Genomic DNA, 18,305 nt, shown 5'->3' on the forward strand with positions numbered 1-18,305 from the left:
TTTTCTATGTCCTTCATCAGACATGTACGATCATCAATTGCATGCAACCCCATTTGGCCTATCCCCTCCATCCTGGTGGGTGTGAACATTCTCCGATTGCCAACCTTCCATGTAAGCCCCAAGGATCCAGAGATCATCGCCATCCTGAGAAGCCACATGAACACGATGCCCACTTCCAGCAGATGAAAAAGATGTCTCAGACATTAACCACTTCAAGGGGGGGCTCCTCCACTATTGCCCCTCAGGGTCCAGATACAACCATGTTTCTTCTAGCATGATTGGAACTCAAAGTTACTCCCATAATCATAACTCCAGTGAGCTTCATCCTCATGACCTTCATCCCCACGGACACCATCTCCAAGGACACTGTTCCTGTGCACAACACCACCATGGCCATGATTTCTTTGACGATGGACCCTGTAACCCACCACCCTATAGCCAAGGTCCCCAAGGTCACCATTGCCGTTGTCACAGCCCACCACCTGGGCACTCAGAAGGACGAGGTCAAGGTAAAGGACACTGTCCCTTCCATTGCAAACTGGATCTGTGTACGGACTCCCTCCCGTAAGGAAAGGTGAGGTGCTGCCATTTCCTGAAGCCAATTTTCCCAGCTTCCTATTGCTGCATGACAGCAACCCTCTAAAGCCAGACATTCTGCCCTCCCTCAATCTGTCTCTGAATCATGTCCAGGGAAGTTCAAGAGTGAGTTTCCAGAAGCATTCAAGGTTTTTGGATATATATTTCCCAAATAAAATGCAATTCTTTTGATGGGGAAAAATGTATAACAGTTTGAATCAGAATCATAAATTAAATGACCAACACTCATGAAAGCCACTGTTCCTTTCACCTTACTTGCATACTCAGGATGAAGCAAAATATGGATAGGGGAGGTGATGGCCTGAAATAATAGATCAAATGGAAAGGAGAGGAAAGAGCTCAGTGCTGCCAATTAGTAGTCAATTCTGTCACTCGCCACTACATCACTTTAGGAAATCTATACCCCTCAGAATTTCCTTCTTTCCTGGACTTAATGCTAATTCTAGAGTCTCTGTTACTGCTTGGGCTATACCTGGGCATAGCAAGAAAATATGGTACTCAAACTATTATTATTATTAAAGTGACCTAAATTCTCTCCTAGTGATTGTTTCTAGTCATCTAAATTTCCTTTAGGAAAAATAAGTTAAATTAAATCATGAGGCAAACAAACCTCTGGCTATAAATAGCAAAGAAGCTTGCTAGCATGAATAGTGACCATAAATTCAGGCGCACAAGAAATGTCACTTTATGTTCAGAACAAATTAATTTCTATGTCCGGTTGCCATCCTATTGGGCTAACAGGAAATTTAACCCCAGTCCTTCTTGGAGTTCCCTTGCTCTGCCCTGCTACTTTCCACAGTTGGGCCACAGTTCCAGGATCTCACACAGTTGCCAAGCTGTTCAGGTGGTGGAATCAGGAGGTCAGATCCTTGATCATTTATCCAACAGTCATCCCTGCTGAGGGATAGTCACAAACCCTGTTCACATCACTCTTTGAGCCCAGTTTATCTACTACTTCTGTAGCAAACTGTAAATGCAGGAGTGTCTGTCCACTAGCAATGGACATGACTGCCAAGGTGTGGCATACGGCTACTGTTTCCCTGGGATCTTGCTGCCTTCCTGGCTGCATGCCCAGAAAGCAGGGCAGAGGTGTCCCTGCCTCAGAGACCCCTCACCCCACTCTTCTTCTTATATCTTCTTCCTTAGCTAAGGACTCTCTTTCTAGTCTCAGGTAAGTTCACTTTATTTATTCATAGGGCCAGAAGACTCTTTTTCCACGCTGAAATCTTCTTTCTTTTTCCTTCTCAAATCAGGGCTCAATCATTTGAAACAAGCTAAAAGAATTCAGATTCTCTATACCTTCCAACCGCAATGGTGATATTCAAAGTATTGCATAACCAATATGAAACAAGCACTGACCAATCAGACCAGAAACAGCAACCAATCAGAACAGCCACCATCCATAAACAACCAGTGTGGCCACACTGGCAGATGCAGCTGAATGTGGCCCTGCAGAATCACATTCCTCTTGGAGGCATGGACACCAGGTCAACTGCTTGAATGAGGAAGAGAGAAAGGTGAGTCCTGGGGAGGAGAAAAAGGTGAGACCCAGGGAGGACAAAAGATACAGAGGTTAATAACTCAGAATATATCCTCCCACACAACCACTGGAGTAGAGTTTAATAATTTACAAAGTACTTTCATAAACATTGCTTGAGTTAATGACAATATTACCTGGAATGCAGAGGAGTTGAAGCTCTCAATTCATTTCAATTAAGTGCATTCTTCCCATGCACACCCGAACTTATCCATGGATAAGAAACCATTCCTGCACTAGGAGCATAAGTTCTATGCTAGAGGTTTTGCACAACACACTATGGATCATTGTTTTTCTAGACATTTTATGTCATTATGGCTAAAAAGTCTATGTATCTTGTTTGCAATTATTCCATAAACTTTCACAGGTGATGTTAACAGACAGAATATAATAGTAGTGTCTCTTCAAATGTCTAAAGCCCAAACTCCTCACTCTTCTCTAGAAAATTTCTCCCACTTCTTACCACAACCTTTGCTGTCAGTGGCACAACCATTCTTTAAATCCTACAGGCTAGAAATATTTATTGATTCTCTCTTTTTCTTTATCCCCAATAAATTCTATGACAGCACAGACTTTGCTTTGTTGACTAAAGTGACTCCCACATACTAGGGATACAATAAATGTTTGTTTAATGAGCTGGTACAGTAAACATTTATTGTGACTCTGAAGATTTTTCTGTTTTGTAATTTCATGTTTACTAAAAAGTCCCTTATACAGAAAACATCATCGTATCAAAATAGGTCAGTTGCTGGAACAAACAAACTCAGTGGCCTAAAGATGGAGAATGTGATTTCTCTGTCATGTTACAGGTCAATATGGGTTATCAGCAGGTGGCCATCTACACGGTGATTCGGGATGCCAGGCCCCTTTTGTCTGTGGCTCTGCCTTCCCCTTGGCCTCAGAATTGTCTCTTGGATCCTCTGCATCCAGCCCACGTGGGGAGAGAGTGGAGGATCATGAAGGTGGTTTCTGTGGGCCAGGCCTGGAAGGTGCATGCATGATTCATGCTCACATTTCACTGGCTAGAACTCAGTCATATGGCCACACCTAACGCAAGGGAGGTGGGGAAATGTAGTCTACCTGTACTCCAAGGAGGAAAGGGACATAGGAAGGGAAAACGGGCTGTACAATCACCATGTCTTAGGGAAGAAAGAGGAGAACCAAAGAGGTTAAATTACTTGCTTAGGATCTTACCGTCAGAAAATGTGGGACTGGGATTAAAACCTTGATTAGCCTCTGCCACAGCCACATGCTGTCTTCTTGATGACACTGCCGGCAGACGCTGCCCAGGCCTGTTTCTTTTGTTGTTGTTGAAGAGATGGAGTTTCGCCCTTGTCGCCCAGGCTGGAGTGCAGTGGTGCGATCTCGGCTCACTGCAACCTCCCCCTCCTGGGTTCAAGAGATTCTTCTGCCTCAGCTTCCCGAGTAGCTGTGATTACAGGCACCCACCACCACGCCCAGCTAATTTTTGTATTTTTAGTAGACATGGGGTTTCGCCATGTTGGCCAGGGTAGTCTCACACTCCCAACCCCAAGTGATTTGCCCGCCTCTGCCTCCCAAAGTGCTGGGATTACAGGTGTGAGCCACCACGCCCGGCCTGTTTGTGAGCCTTCTCTGGAAACACATATTCTGGTCAGCCTCGACCACTCCTGTCTACTTCCCCCTGCACAGTGCTCCCTCATGCATTTCCCCATCCTCCCAGTGTTCAGCTTCTGCATCTCTACTTCTCTTCCCTCCTCTCTGCTCAGAACTTCATAAAATCTCTTCCACTCTACATGTTTTCCACACATCTCACCATTACAATCTACTTTCTCCCATGACTATGAACCTGAAGCTATTTCATTCAGGAAGGGATTCTTAGACACCTTTCCCTAGTATTAGAGATAGTTTATAAGAACTAATCACCAGGTCCTGCACATATGTTACCTCATTCACTTCTGAAAAGTACCCTGTTACGATATCATGATTTTCCACCATTTGCAGGTGAGAAACCTAAGGCTCAGAAAGGTTATGTGACCCTGTCTTGCTTGGGATCACATAGGTAAGTAGCAGAACTACATTGGAATCCAGGCTGGACTTACTGCCAAGTTCATGTTCCTGCCCCACCCCTAAAAGGGCCCCATTGACTCTCACTGACCCTTCTCCAGGGACTCCAGGGAGAATCAATTAGCAACTTGGAGATCCTAACAACAACAAAAAGCCAACCTTTATGTTTGTAAAACTTGAAGACACACATTTACTACAGGAAAACACGTCTCTAACCTACCTTTAAAACTCCTCTCTCCATATAGTCTAACTGTATGAAAAAGTTTGCTTGGGCTTGGTGAATGCAAAACACTATATCCACTGTAGAGGCAAAAGGTGCAATGCCCTTCCTCACCCATCCGCAGGGTCACAGCTGACTTACCTACGACAAATGACAGGTGAGCAAGAGAAAGCAGAGCATATTTAATCCAAGTTTCTATAACATGAGAGCCTTCAGAACGAAGGCCCAAAGACCCAAGGGACAACTATCCATTGTTAAGCTTAGATTCCATGAAGACTGGACAGCAGCATGATCCATCAAAAAAGAAAAGATCCAATAGTAATAGACTATCAGGGAAACCCCGCAGGCCTTCAGTTGCAGTTCTCCATGGCCCCTCTGTGCGGCATTTCCTGCTCCCAGGTATGGAGCAGGACCCATCTGTCATGCAGATCTTAGGACCTGCTATCAGACAGAGTAGGTTAGAGAATTTATTTTATGGCCAGCTCCTACACAGAAAGGCCTGGATGAAAGATGAGAGTCATATTTTAGTTTTTATGACCGCTTTGGGGCAGATTCCCTTTTCTGTGACCTGCCTGTGGGAAGACGAATTCTGGTTTCTATGGCTTTCCTTGGGGGAGACAGGAGAGTAGGAGAACAAAGAGTGGGAGCAGGTCAGACAGATCTTGCCTCTGAGGCCAGATTTGGCTTCCTTTTGGTTTCTTTCAGTTCAATGGGCTCAGCATGCCAAGGCACCATACTGTGGGGTATCCTGTTCTGAGCCCTAAAATATTCAAGTGAACACAGGAGTGGTAAATGTACTGGGGCAATTTAATGAAGGAAGATCTATTAGGATTGTGTGGGAGGAGGCTTCAGCTGGGTAGTGATGCATGGGAAGGATTTGCATAGGAAGAGAGTCTGCATAAAGGCATTCCTGGTGAATTCATGGCACACCATTTCTAGTTGGGTAGAGAATCAGGAAGAAGGGTGCTAGGGAGCCATTGAATATACACAGAGGAGCTGCATCTATGTCGGCTCTGGAGCTGCCATCAGATGGGAGGACAGACTGGGCTTATCTTCAGGAAAAGCAAGCTTACTGTCTTCACTTTAGATTATTTGCCTACCTGCAGTGGATTTGAGGGGCTGACGGACATTATGGAGAGAACTGAAGCCTCCCTCTTCTATTCCAAAATAAGCTACCTTCCCTTTGGTGGAACAATTGAAATCAGGAGGACAGACCAGGAGTACTACAGAGGACAAGCAGAGCAATTCACCCTTCTATCCTTCTTAAAGTATCAGAGAGGGGGGGCATTGTAGGTTGTAGAAAACAGGTGTGCAGGAAATTTAGGATTCAACCAGTAAGTCAGTGACCATTAGTCCCATTCCAGGCTCATTGTCACATGTTAAGGCACGGGATACATCAGCACAGAGCTACCTCTAAGAGCTAGCATAGAGAGTGGGTGGGTGTGGAGAGGACTCAGTGTGCCTGGGGAAACTGAAGTAAGAGACAGGGACATGGACTAGGAAACTATTTTATGTATGCAGCCATGAGAGAATGAAGGGCAGACCTTCATTAGAGCAATGAGAATGATGAATAGACAAGAGAGACATTGCCAAGAAAGACCATTCAGGGCCTGGTACTGGATAGCAAAAGCAATGACAAGTAAGACATCTCATAGGTTTACATGTTTTACCCCAGAGTCTAAGGCAATATGTAATTAGTGGTGCCACTGACAAAGACAAGGGAAGTGGAAAGGGAGCTGGTTTGTAAGAGAAGAGAGAGGATTTAGCTTTGGGCAAAGTGACATCAAAGCAGGAAATTCATGTTCAGGAATAGACCTGGGAGAGAGGACACAACTACAAGAAGAGACTGGAGGCCCTGATGAGGCTCTCATTGCTTATACTTCTCAGCGTGTCCCTTCAACACTTCAACACCTCCACCAAACCACCACTGCCATTTAGTGATAGCTTCTTAAAGCTCAAGGGCAGAAGAAACATCATGACCACATAAAAAGAAGATTTGGAAATAGCTCATTGAAGCTATTTATTCAAATTAACACATCAAATGACATAAAGGTAGGACATCTGAAAAGATGTGGAGAGCAGTGAGAATTCTGTGTAAGATACAAAGGTAGATATTACTTCTTTTTAAAAAAAGAAAAAAACTCTGGACTGCCACATGCTACTCACGTATTACTTTTGGCATTTTTCAGGAAACTACAGCTGTGTTTTATTAGTCAGTGTTCTCTAGAGGGACAGAACTAATAGGAGATATATATATATCTCATATATATATATATATATGGGAGTTTATTAAATATTAACTTACATGATCACAAGTTCCCAAAGTAGGCTGTCTGCAAGCCTGAGGAGCAAGGAGAGCCAGTCCAAGTCTCAAAACTAAAGAATTTGGAGTCCGATGTTCAAGGGCAGAAGCATCCAGCATGGGAGGAAGACATAGGCTGGGAGGCTAGGCCAGTCTCGCCTTTTCACGTTTTTCTGCCTGCTTTATATTTGCTGGCAGCTGATTTGATGGTGCCCACCAGGTTAAGGGTGGGTCTGCCTTCCCCAGCCCACTAACTCAAATGTTAATCTCCTTTGGCAACAGCCTCACAGACACGCCCAGGATCAATACTTCACATCCTTCAATCCAATCAAGTTCACACTCAGTACTAACCATCACATGTGTATTAGTCTTAGATGTGCAAGAATCTGACTATTCGGTCCTATCCCGGAAACACTGGAATGACTGTGAGCCAGCTGTTTTCAGACGTCCATCTGATATGCTAAGTGACAGGGCACCTTTGCCCTGCTGTTATCGTTTTTACTTTCCAACTACTCTGCTCACTCAGGGCAGCCAATGCCTGAGCTAATACAGCAGAAGAGAAAGGGCAGCTTTTCCCTTGAGATTCATGAAGATGATGTTGACTTTGAGTGACACCCTTGAGAGTCGTTCTTGGGAACCCAGTTCAAGATACCTCAGCAGGGCTGTGGGCCCATGAAACAGCATGACCAGCTGTGAGTCCTTGGGCAAATCATCTAATAACACCCCTTCACGTCAGTGTTTTTTATTGTAAAATAAGAAGAAGGGTTTGGAGTTCATGGACTCTAAGGCCTTCCGCTCCTGACCGTCTATGATTATAAGAATCTGACAGAGGGAGCAGGAATAAGACTTTAGAAATATCGATTCTAATGTTCTTTAGATTTTAATGTTCTAATGTTCTTTAGAAGCTCTGGCAGGTATAAGCAGGACATGGACTGGAATGTATGCTAAATGACAGCAGACAAATTCTATTTCCTTACCTGAGCAAATATTTTATTGAAACTGCTTATGTATGTCAAAGGAGCCCACAACTTCAGCTACACAGCTTTTTGTATTGAAAGAACTCATACTTTTTGTAGCTTTTATTTCACACTTAATTTAAAATGACTTTTAGCACTAAAATGCCTAGAAGATTTTACTCCAGACCTATAAGGAAATGTTTAGTTTTTATGAAAAGTGACAAGTCGGTGGTTAAACTTCTCATGTCTTTGGTGCTTTGGCCCTAATAGTACTGGACAACACCACGATCACATGGAAACATATTTTTGGAAGCAAAACTTTAATTTTATATAACGTATGCTATAGAGAGCTAAGAAAATTTAAGGACTATTTGTTTTCTTTTTTTTTTTCTTAATGAAATGGAATCCACTAGGTTGAAGACTCTTGATATCGTGTGCTTGTCCAACCATTTCTTGTTTTATAAATTAGAATAAAATCTAGTTGTGATCATGGTCATCAAATGGATTTGTCTGGAAAGCTACCTCTTACTTGTGAAATTTTTTTTTTTTTTGAGACGGAGTCTCGCTCTGTGGCCCAGGCCGGAGTGCAGTGGCGCAATCTCGGCTCACTGCAAGCTCCGCCTCCCGGGTTCAAGCAATTCTCCTGCCTCAGCCTCTCCGAGTAGCTGGGACTACAGGCCCCCGCCACCACGCCCGGCTAATTTTTTTGTATTTTTAGTAGAGACGGGGTTTCCCCGTGGTCTCGATCTTCTGACCTCGTGATCCGACCGCCTCGGCCTCCCAAGTGAAATGTTTTTTAAATCAGAGTAACCATAAACTGATTCATTCAGCTTTTCATTAGGTTGTTTTGTTCTTGGCTATAATACTTGTGATTCATGAAGAATTATGTTAATAAACAGGATAAAATTCCACGTGCGTTTTATTTCCCAGTGAATTGTATAAACTTTATTTTCATTGAAGGTTGTATGTTAAATCAATATTACATTCTTTTATCACTTCTTGAGAAGGAAGTTCCAACTTGAATTTATCATTTCCTTCAAAATGAAGGGCAGTGCTTAGTTAAATAAAAAAAAGATTGATGATATCTTTTAAGCCAAAAAAAAAAAAAGAATCTATGAACTTGTGATTGTGTCCTATGAACACACTGGTCCTGTTTTCAGGAATGGCCAAAGGGATATGTTGCGAATTATGAGGGGACATGTGAGGGCTCGGGTCTGCTTCTGTGCCTTGCACATACAGTGAGGAAGAGGGTTTCACTGTGCATGTGGGAGGTGGGTACTCAAATGCCAGGCTCTCTGACACAGCTGGAGAATATGAAGATGAATAAGCAAAGATTCAGGACTTCATTTCCAGAAAATAAGAGGTTCACACTCCTAGGAGTTTCACCACTTTTTCCCTTGAAAATGTTTGGGGTATGGCCATGATGCTTTAAATAGTTTCTCTCTGGTTCTCCTGAGAATTTTTGGTGCCAACAGGATACAGCACACAGACTGACTAAGAAAAATGCAGGATTTGAGACAAGCTTTGATGAAGGAAACCCCAAATTCATTCTAAATGGACAGTAGGAGGATGTTGCTTCTTTTTGCTCTCTCATATCTGACCTGAGGAAGGCAGGACACAATGACTCAGCAAGGCCTCAAGAGCCTCTTCTTTTTTTTTTTTATTTTAGATTTTCTGGAGATGGAGTTTTGCTATGTCGCCCCGGCTGGAGTGCAGTGGTCCGATGTCAGCTCACTGCAACCTCCACCTCCTAGGCTCAATCAATTCTCCTGCCTCATCCCCCAGAGTAACTGGGATTACAGGCCATGCCACCATGCCTGGCTAATTTTTGTATTTTTAGTAGAGACGGGGTTTCACCGTTGGCCAGGCTGGTCTCAAACTCCTGACCTCCACTGATCTGCCCACCTTGGCCTCCCAAAGTGCTGGAATTACAGGCGTGAGCCACCACGCCTGGCCTCAAGAGCCTCTTTCTTACAGGTGATCAGACAATGTAAGGTAATGGCTACAAGACATTCCCATGAATCTCGGGATCTCAGAGTAACTTTGACTGCACCACAAGTTGTGGTATGGTAATCTGTTAAATTGCTAATCAATTTTCGATTAATACAAATTCAATCATACAGTGGTATTCATCTCATAATGCCATGATGTACATGAAAGAAAGGATCCCTGCCCTCATGGACTTCCTTACTCACCCTCCAGAGAACAGAAGGAAGTCAGGTTCCCCTGGTACTGGTACACCTTCCTCTAAAGGAATTCAAGACATAAAAATAGAGATTTATGACAGGTAGGATAGCATCACAGAAAAATAGGCTCTGGAGCCAGACTTGCTTTAGTTTGAATCTGAACCTCATCACTTAGAAGTTATGTAAAATTACACAAGGCAGAAGTTAAACTTTTTAAACTTTCATCACTTGTAAAATAAGATAGCAACAACATTAGCTTTTTGAATTCTTGCTAGAATTAAATAACATGCTCTACGTAGCACACTTTGCAGATTATTCTTAGCACTCAGTAAGTATTGATGTCAACATTTAAATGCCATGAATTACTCTAGAGTTTACAAAGCAATGATACCTGTTATCTCATTTAATGTCCCAACAAGGCAATAAAATGTAGATTATGATACTGTCAACTTAAGAGATAAAATAATTGTGACTGGAAGAGGTTTAATGACTTGCCCTTGGGAACACAGCCAAGGCGCAATGAAGATAGGACTCTATACTAAGTGTTGACACTAATTTCCATGCTCTTTTTCTTTACTTATTCAAAAAGAATTATCACAGAATTTGTTTAATGGCAAATTTCACCATGATTCTATATATAAAAATTCAGTAGGCAAGCTACTGCTGAAGGAGGTTGCCTTAAAGAAAGGTTGAGCTGTATCTTCTCCGCTCTCTGCACAAACCTTTATGTTGATAATATCTCTTCCTCCTTGGCAAACACAGGAGGACTTCTTTAAAATATTAGCACTTGATGAGTGGCAGTGGTGGAGGCATCATGAGCAGGGGTAACAACTGACACTCGGGCATCATAGGAAAGGAAGGAAGGATCAGCAGTTCAGTTCTGTTGCTGGTTGGCTGATTTATCTTGAAGAAGTTACTTACATCCCCCAACCTTCCATTTGTCCATCTGTAAAATGAAAGTTATTGTCCTTCCTTCCACTGAGCCCCCATTGCCGTTTTCAAGCCTTAACTGCGACACTGCCATCTTCTTTCTATAGTCTCTTCAGCATTGCCCAATATCAAGGATAGTCCTGTCCTCTCAGATTTCCTCAAGGATACCGAGCTCTACAGAAAACAAGCCAACAAAGCCCTTGAGAAGTACAAAGGAGAGAATGATGACTTTCCCTCTTTCAGAGTGGACCAAGTCCAGAGAACTGCAAGTGTTGAGTCTCCACTAATATCCAGCTAGAGTCTGAGGGCCCAGGCTCCAATCTGGCAGCAGGAACTGAATGGCTCCCCCTCTCCACCTGCCTCACTGGACCAGCTGCCTTTTCATCTGAGGCCCCCATTGTAGCATTTGGTGGAATAAGGGTCAGGCAGCAGTTACTGCTCTCCTGGAAGAACTGCTCTCCTGCAAGTCTTTTAATTTTTTGGAGGGTGTGGGGGTAGTGAATATCTGTTAGAGAGGAAGGACAATCCAAAGAGGAAATAGAGAAAGACAAGAGCATATGATGGTTGTGTCATTAAAAATCATCCGATATTAACCTCCTTGCACTATGACAGAAAACTGAGGCTCAGAGAAGCTACCTCGCCACTCCCGGCGGTGTGGCTGGAATTAGACAGTTCCCTGCTCACTCTACAAGGACTCAAGTGCTCCCACCCAGAGCTGTTTTCAGAGCAGCTGGTTGATGTTTGTCATGCATTCAGAAAATGCAACACTAAATCGATTGTGGTGCACACAAGTAAAGAAATGAAGACAGTGAAGTTGCTCAAAGAATGTTTGAACTCAGGTGCACTTGAAAGAGTTTCAAGACATACTGTTATGGGAAAAGGTTACAGAACAATATTTAGAAAATTTACCCATTTATATTAATTACTAAGGTCTACGTGTATATGTGCTACATATCTAGGAAAAGTCTAGGAGGAAAAACACATGAACTGAATGAGTGAAATCTCTGAAAAGTAGAAGTTGGGGTGCAGGAAGCGTGTTTTTTTTTTTCACACCCTGCTTCATTGTGTTCATATTATTTGAACCTTTTCAATGAAGTGGTATTCACCTTATCACTTAGGTGATATCTTTTTAGAAGGCAGAATCCATAAGAAAAATGCACATATTGGTGGTTTTGAATCCTCCTAGTGCTTTACAATATGTTGGATGGTAGATATCTGCTGCTTTATTTTTTCCTTTTCACTGAAAACTGAAAACTGTTTTGTTCCCGAAACTGTTTTGTTCCCACCTGTTCTAAAGAGGAGAGAAATGAGCCAATTACCATGTGGGCTTCTCTGTGAGGAAGTGCTCCAGGCACCATTTTCCCAGACACCCCAATGTGAGTGTAAAAAATGTCTCAGCCAAAAAATTATCTTGAGAGCACTTATTATCTGCTAGGCATTCTTATATGTGCTTTACATATATGGTAAATTATTAGCCCTCCCACCACCCCTATAAGATAGATACTTGTTTTTTTTTAGACGGAGTCTTGCTCTGTCACCCAGGCTGGATGCAATGGTGCGATCTCAGCTCACTGCAACCTCTGCCACTTGGGTTCAAGCAATTCTCCTGCCTCAGCCTCCCGAGTAACTGGGATTACAGGCATGTGCCACCACCACCATGCCCAGCTAATTTTTTTGTTGTTGTTGTTTAGTAGAGACGAGGTTTCACCATGTTGGCCAGGATGGTCTTGAACTCCTGACCTTTTGATCCACCCACCTTGGCCTCCCAAAGTGCTGGGATTACAGGTGTGAGCCACCGTGATCGGCCGAGATACTGAGATAGATACTATTTTTAACCCGTTTGCAGATGGGAAACCTGAGGCCAGAGAAGTTATGTGAATCATGCTTCCTCTCTTCTAGGGAAAGAATTAAAAAAAAAAAAAACTCAGTTTTAAGCTTAGGTACATATCATATATATTATAAAATCATATAATTTTCATATAATTTCATATATCATATGAATCAGATTAAAGACTTAGCTAAAAATAATAACCAGCTTTCATTTATTTATTTATTTATTTTTAAATTTTAAGTTCTGGGTACATGTGCAGGATGTTCAGGTTACACAGGTAAATGTGTGCCATGGTGATTTGCTTTACCTATCAACCCATCACCTAAGTTTTAAGTCCAGCATGCATTAGCTATTTTTCCTGATGCTCTCCCTTCCCCTGCACCCCCCTAGAGGCCCCAGTGTGTGTTGTTCCCCTCCCTTTGTCCATGTGTTCTCATTGTTCAGCTCCCACTTATAAGTGAGAACATGTGGTGTTTGGTTTTCTGTTCCTGTCTTAGTTTGCTGAGGATAATGGCTTCCAGCTCCATCCATGTCCCTGCAAAGGATATAATCTTGTTCCTTTCTATGGCTGCGTAGTATTCCATGGTGTGTATGTACCAAATTTTCTTTATCCAGTCTATCACTGATGGGCATTTGGGTTGATTCCATGTCTTTGGTATTGTGAATAGTACTCCAATGAATATATGCATGCATGTATCTTTGTAATAGAAGGATTTATATTCCTTTGAATATATACCCAGTAATGGGATTGCTGGGTCAAATGGTATTTCTGGTTCTAGGTCTTTGAGGAATCACAGTACTGTCTTCTACAGTGGTTGAACTAATTTACATTCCCATCAACAGTGTAAAAGTGTTCCTATTTCTCCACAACCTTGCCAGCATCTGTTATTTCTTGACTTTTTAATAATTGCCATTCTGACTGGCATGAGATGGTATCTCATAGTGGTTTTGATTAGCATTTCTGTAATGATTAGTGATATTGAGCTTTTTTCCTATGTTTATAACCAGCTTTTATTAAGACCCTACACAGCAAGTATTTTTATTCATTCCAACTGATTGACACCCACAAAGATCCCATTTGATAAATGAGGAGGTAACTGATGCTCAACTAATGAAGGGTCTTGCCAACATTCACAACCAAGCTGAGATTAAAATCCATTTCTTTTCATGCATAGTCCTGTGGGATTTTTCACCTTATTATTTACAAATTGATACCCATGTGCCTGCAGGAAATTGTTGCTAATAATAACTGGTATTTGCACGGTGACGTACAGTTTACAAAACACTGTCACATATACTACTGTCATTTCAGAACCTCAAGATAATGCCACTGACAAGGAAAAGCAAGTGTCTGCCTCCATTTCCTTGGGAAAAGGTGGCCTAGAGTTTTAAACACGTACCAAAGGGCAATTATCTAGAAAGTTTTAGGACACAGAATTTTAATTCTGATTTCACATTGAGGATTTTTCTGAGGTTTGACAACATATGGTTTGTAGCTGGAAGGAAGGAATCATATATTAGTTCCTTTTCAGGCTGTGGAAATTTTCAGCCTGAACCAGTGGTAGAATTCTGCTTAGTGGCCACCAGAAAAGACACCTCCTTCCCCTATCCCCATCCCCAACTAACGCTTCATGAGTTTGGTGTGGGTAATGTAAGCCCAGTGGTGAACCATGGAAGCTGGAGAAGAGGCTCGGGGCTAAGTGTTTTACAGCATACTCTCATTTAACTGAGCCCTCCGACGCTGGGCGCGACGCCTGTAATCCCGGCACTTTGGGAGGCAGAGGCAGGCGGATCACTTGAGGCAGGAGTTCAAGACCAGCCTGGCCAACATGGTGAAACCCTGTCTCTGCCAAAAAATACAAAAATCAACAGGGCATGGTGGCAGGCTCCTGTAGTCCCAGGTACTTGGGAGGCTGAGGTGGGATAATCGCTTGAACCCAGGAGGCGGAAGTTGCAGTGAACTGAGATCTCACCACTGCACTCCAGCCTCGGTGACAGAGTGAGATTCTGTCTGAATAATAATAATAATAATAATGCCTTCCTACACCTGTGAGTACATATTATTATCCCCATTTTACAATGGCTGACTTTCAGAAATTTTGTGTAACTTTCCCAAACTCACAACTAGGAAATGGAGAAGCCAGGATTAACATAGGTCTCTCTGATTCCCAGACTGTACTCAGAACCTCAATGCTTAGCAGTTTCTTCCAGCAGACAGCCGTCCTCTTGTCCTAGTCGATCTTTCACAGCTGGGGTTAGCGGCCTCTGGAGCACACGAGTGCCGGCCAGTTGTAGCCCTTGTGTTTACAGTGGAGCCAGAAGACACTTGCCTTGACAGTGTCCATGAAAACCCATCTTTACGCTATATGAGTTCCCTCCTGTCCAACACTTTCCTCCAAGGGACTAGCTGAAGTTGCGAAAATCCCTCTTCAATACCATTCTTCATTGTTTCTAGGCATGGGCAACTCAGGTCTCCGGGGCAGAAGGGTTGGCCTAAAGGCAAGGCAGCAACGATGTGGTTTTCCTCACCACCACCCACGGGGAAGCCCAGTGCTGGTGCCTGCTCATGAAAAAAACCACAGCAACTTGAGTGATACCCTTCACCACCCGCACTTTCCCCAAAGTGTTAACGAGGAAAGACTGCTGAACAACTGGTGGGGATATCTGATCACATTACTCTTATTTTTTCTAAAGCTCTTCTTCCTTTCTTGAATGTCTGGAAGTTCACACCTCTGGCTGGGCATCTTCACTTCCCCATGTGCGCACATATACACCACACATACACACACACACTAACAGGTTGATCTCTCCTTTGAAAGTGTATGGAGTCTGCAAAGTATATTTGTCCTATGATGCAGGAGGCTTGGACTTGAAAAGCCCAAAAGATCTTGTCGTAATCTGCAAAGTCTTCAACCCTCGGATGGGTTGTCTAAGCAAACTTTGTCATGAGCAGTGCCAGACTAAGTGACATTTGCACACACAGAATGTAATTGGTTCTTATGGCTCTGTAAGAGAGATTCTGTGTGCATGTGTGTGAGAGAGAGAGAAAGAGAAAGACAAGAGATACAGAGCGTGCCCCATACTGGGGAAAGGAGTGCAATTGCTATTATCACAGGAAAAGCACGAATACTTTTCCAAGAATTGGGGAGAAACAAGATTTGGAAGAAAAGTAAAATCATGTCCGATTCAATCAACCTTGAATGAATTTGAAAATGCTCCTTGCAGTCAGGACTCCAGGGCTGAGCCTTAGTCATTCCTAGCTTTTATTATTAGGCACAGAATCTAAGGAGAATAAATTAGCCTCAAATTTATTATATAAATGTATATAAATAAGATGCAAAACTATATTTTACATCTGTCCCAGAAATCTTAGTTCTATTTTTTACATGAGTAAAAAGATTTGCTTCATGGAATTTTTTATATCAGAAACAAAACTGAAAATACTCCAAATATCCACATCCCAAATTAAAAAAAGAAAGAAAGAGAAACAAAGGGCAGGGTTGTCACCATGAACATGACTTTGTAGATATTTTTAAAAATTAAACTCTAAACAAGGAAGAGGGAGAAGAGGTTAAGTATTCAGCCTTGGGGAGTAAGGGATGTCGATACCATCAAGCCTCAGACCTCTATCAAGAATATCAATTATAAGGCGGGGTGCGGTGGCTCACGCCTGTAATCCCAGCACTTTGAGAGGCCAAGGCGGGCGGATCACGAGGTCAGGAGATCCAGACCATCCTGGCTAACAGGGTGAAACCCCATCTCTACTAAAAATACAAAAAATTAGCCGTGCGTGGTGGCGGACGCCTGTAGTCCCAGCTACTCGGGAGGCTGAGACAGGAGAATGGTGTGAACCCAGGAGGCGGAGCTTGCACTGAGCCAAGATCACACCACTGCACTCCAGCCTGGGCGACAGAGTGAGACTCCGTCTCAAAAAAAAACAAAAACAAAAACAAAAATCAATGATAAGGCACTAGTTCCCCAATGTTGGTCCACACATGGGTTCCAGGCCATAATATAGTTTCACCACTGTCTGTTAAAATGAGAAAAATAAGGATAATAATGTTTCTTTTTTTTTTTTTTTCCATAGAGATGGGGTCTTGCCGTGTAGCCCAGGCTGGTCTCAAACTCCTGAGCTCAAGGGATCTGCCCACCTGGGCCTCCCAAAGTGCTGGGATTACAGGCAGGAGCAACCATATCTGGCTGATAACAATGTTTTTTATATCTAACATTTATCCATCTATAAGACTATCTTTTACTCTGAAGTTGTATTTCTGACCCTTTTGTGAAATGATGATGGAAGATGACAGTTGTTGTTTATATTTTAAATATCAACTGGGTTAGATGACAATTTCAGAACCCTTTTTCAAATTCTACTTTTCAAATTGATTTGTGGAACCCAAGATCTGGGCACCATTGGTCTAAATCCAGTTAAATGTCTAACTTCTCATTGCGTGTTACATGATGATATTCACTTTTCTGTGTTCCATAACCAGGAATACAGAATCATCAGTGGTGTAAACCCCATTTGGGCTACCCTTTTCACTCTGGCGGGCACGAGCTTTCTCCTACTGCTGAGCTTCCACTTACATCCCATGGGTCCAGAGGTCATCATCATCCCCACACGCCACAAGAACCTGGATTCCCACCTCCTCCAGATGAAAAAGATCACTCAGACAGACCTCCACTTCAACAAAAGGGCCCCTTCAAAATTGCCCCCTTCTTGGTCAACAGGTCATCACACCCCTTCTGGCACAAATCACCCTCATAATCATAATTACAGTGAGGTCCATCTTCATGACCACCAGTCTCATGGACACTGTCTGCATGGACACTGTCCCTGTGCACAACACCACCATGGCCATCGTTTCCATGATGATAGACCCTATGACCCACCACCCCATAGCCAAGGTCCCCAAGGTCACCATCGCCATGGCCCACCACCTAGGAACTCAGAAGGACGAGATCCAGGTAAAGGACACTTTTCCTTCCATTGCAGACAAACTGGATCTGTGTACAGACTCCCTCCTAAGGAAAGGTGAGGTGCTGCCTCCTCCTGAAGCCAATTTTCCCAGCTTCCCATTGCTGCATGACAACAACCCTCTAAAGCCAAAGTTTCAGCCCTCCCTCAATCTGCCTCTGAATCATGTCCAGGGAAGTTCAAGAGTGAGTTTCCACAGGTTTCCAAGTTTTTCATGTATATATTTCCAAAATAAAATGTGATTCCTTAGATGGGAAAAATATTAAAACCACAAATGAAATGACCAGTAATAATGAAAATCTCAGTTCCTTTCACCCTACAAGCTTACTCAAGATGCAGCAAAATATGGATGGAAAAGGAGATCACATGAACAAGATATCAAATGAAAAGGAAAGAGCTCAGTGCTGCCAATCAGCGGTTAATTCTGTCACTCTCCACTACATCCCTTGAAGCAAATCTATGACCTTCAGAATTTCTTTCTCTTTTGGACTTAACTCTAATTCTACAGTCTCTATTACTGCTTGGGCTACATCTGGGCGTACCAAGAAGGTATGGTACTTAAGGGATGGACGATGATAGTGATGATGATGATGATTATTATTATTATTATTATTATAAAAGTGATGCAAATTCTCTCCTAGTAATTATTTCTACTTACATAAATTCCTCTTGGAAAAATAAGTTCTAAATTCAATCATGAAGCAAACAAACCTCTGGCTATA

The 18,305-nt window shown here is 42.7% G+C and overlaps 1 pseudogene; it reads left to right on the forward strand.

Moving 5' to 3' along the window:
- The first annotated feature begins 329 nt into the window (after positions 1 to 329).
- On the forward strand, positions 330 to 18,033 carry LOC100597815 (annotated as a pseudogene).
- The last annotated feature ends 272 nt before the right edge of the window (positions 18,034 to 18,305 follow it).

The sequence above is a fragment of the Nomascus leucogenys genome, chromosome 11 (genome assembly GCF_006542625.1).
Source record: "Nomascus leucogenys isolate Asia chromosome 11, Asia_NLE_v1, whole genome shotgun sequence".
Classification (NCBI taxonomy): Eukaryota; Metazoa; Chordata; class Mammalia; order Primates; family Hylobatidae; genus Nomascus; species Nomascus leucogenys.